The sequence below is a fragment of the Dasypus novemcinctus genome, chromosome 27, assembly GCF_030445035.2.
Source record: "Dasypus novemcinctus isolate mDasNov1 chromosome 27, mDasNov1.1.hap2, whole genome shotgun sequence".
Taxonomy (NCBI): domain Eukaryota; kingdom Metazoa; phylum Chordata; class Mammalia; order Cingulata; family Dasypodidae; genus Dasypus; species Dasypus novemcinctus.
The window spans coordinates 257,805-263,111 of record NC_080699.1 but is presented as its reverse complement, the minus strand read 5'-3'; the positions used below and the strand labels follow the sequence as shown (position 1 = coordinate 263,111).

General features: G+C 48.0%; 1 long non-coding RNA gene across 1 annotated transcript; it reads right to left on the bottom strand.

Annotated features, from left to right (window-relative positions):
- Window positions 1-689: 689 nt before the first annotated feature.
- On the bottom strand, window positions 690-3,904 carry LOC131276317 (uncharacterized). Its single transcript, XR_009183811.2, has 3 exons — window positions 3,104-3,904; window positions 1,630-1,735; window positions 690-1,174 (listed from the first exon to the last, which is right to left on the bottom strand). It is a non-coding gene; the product is annotated as an uncharacterized lncRNA (long non-coding RNA).
- Window positions 3,905-5,307: the final 1,403 nt, after the last annotated feature.

Below are 5,307 nucleotides of genomic sequence, written 5' to 3'. Positions count from 1 at the left end.
TTATATAGAAACAGCATTTTTCTTGAGAAATGGGCATGTCGTTGTCCCCCCTCACACACACCTGTGCTGCTGTTGGCATGTTTAGGGCTCTGATTTTGCAGTACTCCGATAGCAAGAGTTTGTCTGCTGTCTTAGGACTTCAAAGGCACAGCTAGTTTCTTCTGTGCTGTTAGTTAGCTTTAGCGAGAGATTGTAATAGATAACGGGATTTGGTATAAATTGCCAATCCCAGTTTTCTATGGTGGTGGTTATGTTTAAGACTGCTAAGAGGGGGATGAGAAGAGGCATTGCCCTTTTAGTTATTGTATAGCGAGAAACTACAAGAAACGAAAACAGACAAAATTTCTTAAGGGGTGTTTGACTTGCCCTCCCCCTCGCAATAGGCGTTTGGGCTACAGTTAGAGGGCACTGCTGGCTTTGACACAGACACTACTTGGCTTTGTCTCTTGAAGAGGGGTTCCAGGCTGTCCAATGACTGGCACACGCCCGTCCGTCAGGTGCTTTTGGTGAGCTGACACTTCCTTGGGCAGCTGACTTCACTTGGGCTAAGTGCACCCAGCTGGCAATGCCTTGAACTTTAATAGCTTTCACTGTTATCCAATTTGCAAAAGGCGAATCCCAAATCTGATTTACGATTTCCTAGTCACAGCAGACTAACAGTTAAAGCAAGCACAGATTAGAACAGAAGAGAGAATTTTACACACTTTTAGCTTAGCTTAGGGAAAGACTTCTGTCCATGGCGGAAACTTCATGCAGGACCCTCCAGCTTCGTTCTTCCAGGAAAATCCCTGGGCAGCTGCTAGATACGGAGCTAAGGGGTCTAGAGAAGCCCTGCCCCAACGAGACATGGTTTGGGGCCGCATCCCATTAGTTTCTCCCACAAGGGGTAAAACCTTGCAAGCTTTTCTCGCTGGAAGGGAATAGTCAGAGCTAGGAGAGCCAGGAATCTTTTCATCGTAACTGGTGGCACACGAGGAGGCTCCTTCGTCCACAGGGGAGAGGTTTGCTGACTGAGTGCATGTCCTCATTCCTGTTAGGTGTCGGAGTGAGACAATCGGGACGCGGAGACCAGCGATTACAGGCGAGGACTTACTGAGAAAATCCAGCAGGAAGGGACTGAAGGGAGAAACATCAGCACCCGCGGCAGAGGCGGTTGTGAATTTAATCAGAACATCTGTGGGCAGGAACACTTAGTCAGTGGGAGGGGCCTGGGGCCTGGTCAAGACCCCAGGGCCTGTGGGGGGGGGGGGGCTGGGGGCGGTGGATTCTAGGGGTGTGGAGGGGCTGGTGGGCCATGTGGCTTCTTCGTCTATTCTAGTGAGGAAATGACCTGTATCTGGACACGTGGGCTCTGGGCAGGGGCTGCTCGATGCCACGGGACGTGGCTCCTTCTGCTAAATGCTGGTGGCACTTCCACAGGGGGGCAGGTTAATAGGAAACCTGCAGCTTCTGCAAGTCGTGGCTGTTATTTGAGTCGGGGGCTAGGGAAGGGGCCTAGTCCTGCCATACTCGGGTTTTGAGTATATTAATAAAAAGTAAAGTAGGTCTAAGAGTGGACGGCCAGGCTCGCACGTGAAGGGTGCTTCCTGCTCTCAGGGGGTGTAGAGGTTTCCTTCCCGGGGGGCTCACTTTGCATTCGCGGTGGTTGTTGTTGCTGTTCTCATAACTGGAAGGCCCCGTTTACATATTCTTGGGTGGTTGGTTGAACAACTCAGTGGATGAGTCGGGGGAGGAGCTGTACGAGACAAGGGCCACATATGAGGAGAAAAATAATTATTAGTGGGGTTATCAGGGGTATTAGTATAGCTTTCAAAGGTGAAGAAAAACATGAGAGGAAAGAGGAGAGCCGGAATTGCCTTCTGTAATTTTCATCTCTTGCTCTCTGAATAATTTCAATGTTTCCCTTTAGGACTTTCTGGTTTTCTTCTACTTGTCCAGTCTCATTTATGTAGAAGCAACAGGTTTTATTAATAAGAAGACATGTGCCTCTGGCCACAGCAGTAAGAACATCAAGGGCTCTTGGATTTTGAATGACCACTGAGGCTAGGCTATTGATTTCCATTTGTTGATTATCGATAAAAAAACTGTCCTTTAATGGGAGATAACCGATAACATTTTTCTCCAAGGAAATTGAGTAAGGTAATAGTATTAGAGATAAAAATGGATAAGGAAGGGCTGCAGAGTAGAAGCCATCCACATACTGGAGAAGAGCACTGGAGGGGAGGTGTAGAGTAGAGCCTTGATGTAGTGCTTGCCCAAATATATGGGGCTCTCTCTGTAGCCCTGAGGAAGATGGTCCATGTGAGTTGAGTAGGGTTTAGGGGGTTATCTGGGTCTGTCCATGTAAAAGCAAAGATATTTTGAGAGTTTTCCTCTAGGGGGATTGTGAAAAAGGCATCGTTGAGGTCTATTACTGTGTCATGTGTGGTTTGGGGAGGGATCTGTGATAGGAGGCTGTAGGGGTTGGGGACTAAGGGGACTACAGGGCGGGTTGCCTGGTTGATAGGTCATAGGTCTTGTACTAGATGGTCACTGCTTTTAGGTTTTGAACAGCTGGGGTAGGTGTATTGAATGGAGAGTTGGTGGGCTGTAACAGCCCTGCGGCACAAAGTTTGTCAGTGGGGGGTGTAAGCCTGCACTTGACCCTGAAGGAGAGAGGATATTGGGGAATGCTGACGAAAGAAAGGCTGTCTTTTAGGGTTATTCTTACAGGGAAGAGGTGTGAAGCTATTGAGGGAGAATCAGTGTCCAGACTTGGGGCTCTACTTCCTGTTGTAAGAAAGGAGGCATGTCAGTAGGAGTTAAGGCTGGGGCTGGGGACGGAAGGAGAAGGAAGCCAGCTTGGGGGGAGGGTAGTGAGAAGGAGATGGAGGAGCGCAGTGTGATGGACTATCTCGTCCTAAGAGTGGGGAGGGCCATGATAGTCTAACGACGGGTGAGATGTGAGATTTTCTATAGTGCAGGAAGGGGGTGTGTAACCAAGGGGGAGGAAGGAATACCGTCAACCCCACAGCTGAGATTGAGGAAGATGTTAAAGGTCCTGAATGTTCTGAAAGGACCAAACACGTGGCCCTTGTGTCAGTTAAAAAGGAGCTCGGCTTACCTCCAACCTGGGTGATAACCCTTGGTTCGGCCTTACTGAAGGAGATACGGGGCCTCTCCAAACCCGAGACACGTCAGTCTTCTGCTGTTATTCCGAGTAGGTCAGGAAGGGAAGATGATTTAGGTTCTAGGCTGGTAAGGCGTGTTGGAGGGATTTCTCCAGAAACTGGTGTTCGGGACAATCTGACTTCCAATGGCCTTTGTGTCGGCACACCGGACAAGGCGAATTAGGGCATGCGCATGCCCAGTCTCCTTCCCTCCCACATTTAAAGCAGGGTCCACGTGGCAGCCACAGGGAAGAAGAGGGATGGGGTTTTCGGGAATTGATTCCGAGGGCAGCAGCAAGGAGGGCGGCTTCAGCTTGATCTCATTTGTTTTTCTAAGTTGTCTTCCTCCTCTTTATCGTTAAAGACCTTGAAGGCTGCTTTAATTAGGCCTTTCTGAGGGATTTGAGGGCCCTCCTCTAATTTCTGTAGTTTTTTCCTGGTATTTGGCTATGTCTAAGTGATAAAATGGGTATGTAAGTATAGTTGTACAGATTCAGAATCTAGGTCTAAATAAGCATGTTTGAGGAGTGATTAATTTATTCTTTTCATAAAGGCAGTGGGATTTTCATCTGATTTTTGGGAAATTTATTTGATCTTGTCATAATTTACTGCTTAGAGTGCTGCCTTTTTTATGCCTTCTATTATGCGGTTAGAAAGTGTGCCATGTGATCTAAATCTCAGTGCCAGGCATGTGTTGGTGAGGGTCCTGTGTGTGCAGGGAATGGGCAAAGGCAGTGGCTGCAGCCCAAATGCGGCTTTTCCCTTGGGGGTGGTGGAAGTTATTATGACATAGACATCCTGACATGTGAGGTCATAGGAGCGCGTGAGGTGTTGGAATTCTTTAATGTATGCAGCAGGGTTTTCTGAGAAGGAGTCTAATCGTTCTTCTCTCTGACTAAGATCTGAGAGTGAGAAAGGAACATGCACTTGGACGATTCCTTCAGCTCCTGCCACTTCCCTAAGGGGAAATAGGGGGGCGGAGAGTGGCTCGGCTTGTGGGGTGGAGGGAGGCATTCTGCAGGAACGAGTATGAGGGGGAGAAAAGGAGGTGGGAGCAGAGGGAGGGGAGGCAGAAAGCCAGAGGGTGAGGTCAGAGGCTTGGAAGGGGACACTGGCGGATGATTGGAGGAGGGGGAACATGTTCTGTCAGATCAGAATCGGAAGCGTCTTCTTTCCTCTGGGTGCCAACTTCCTGGGTCTTCAGCATCAAACTCTAACATTAGAAACCCCCAACTCTGTTCTTCACTATGACTTTTATTTGTGAGTCCCCACCCACCAAGTGGTGGGGACCCAATGCCCTAATCATAACTCAGTCATGCCCAGGTACAGACTACAAGCATATCCAATATTTCTTTTTGGAACTCATCAGTTATATCAAACTGCTACAGATGGCTCTGGAGGAATAGGAAAGCCTGAACGTAAGGGACCTCTTGCCTCTTGCCACTTGCTGTTGTGTTGGACGAAGTTTTCCAGATCGCTAAGGATCTGTATGTCAAAGGTACTGTGTTCTGGCCATTGATTTTCATGTTCCAATTTGGATTGAGGACTTCAGCACCCCTGGCAGAGGCAGTCATGAATTTATACAGTATATCCACAGACAGGAACGTGCTTAGTCAGTGGGAGTGGGTTGGGGCTTGGGTAACACTCAAGGGCCCACAGGGATAGCTAGGGGGTGGTGGGTTAGGGGTAGTGAATTTTAGGGGTGCAGGAGGTGTTGTGAGGTCATATGGCTTCTTTGTCTATTCTTGTGAGGAAACAAACTGTATCTGGACAAGTAGGCTCTGGATGGGGGCTGTTCTATGTCACAGGGTGTGGCTCTTGAGTAAACAGCTGGCCGCACTTCTACAATGGGGCAGGTTAATAATAAACTTGCAGCTTCTGCAAGTTGTGGCTGTTATTTGGGTCAGAGTTTAGGGATAGGGCTTAGTCCTATCAATCCCTTTAAGGCAGGGGTTATCAACCTTTTCTATTTTCTTTTGTTCCACTGCCCCCTTGTTAAGAACTTCTGCTTTAAGAAGACAGTATTTTGTTGAGGATTTTTGCTTCTAAATTAATTAGAGAGGTTGGTCTGTAATTATGTTTCCTTGTAGTATCTTTATGCGGATTCGGTATTAGGATGATAGAATGAGTTAAGTAATGTTCCCTCCTCTTCCATTTT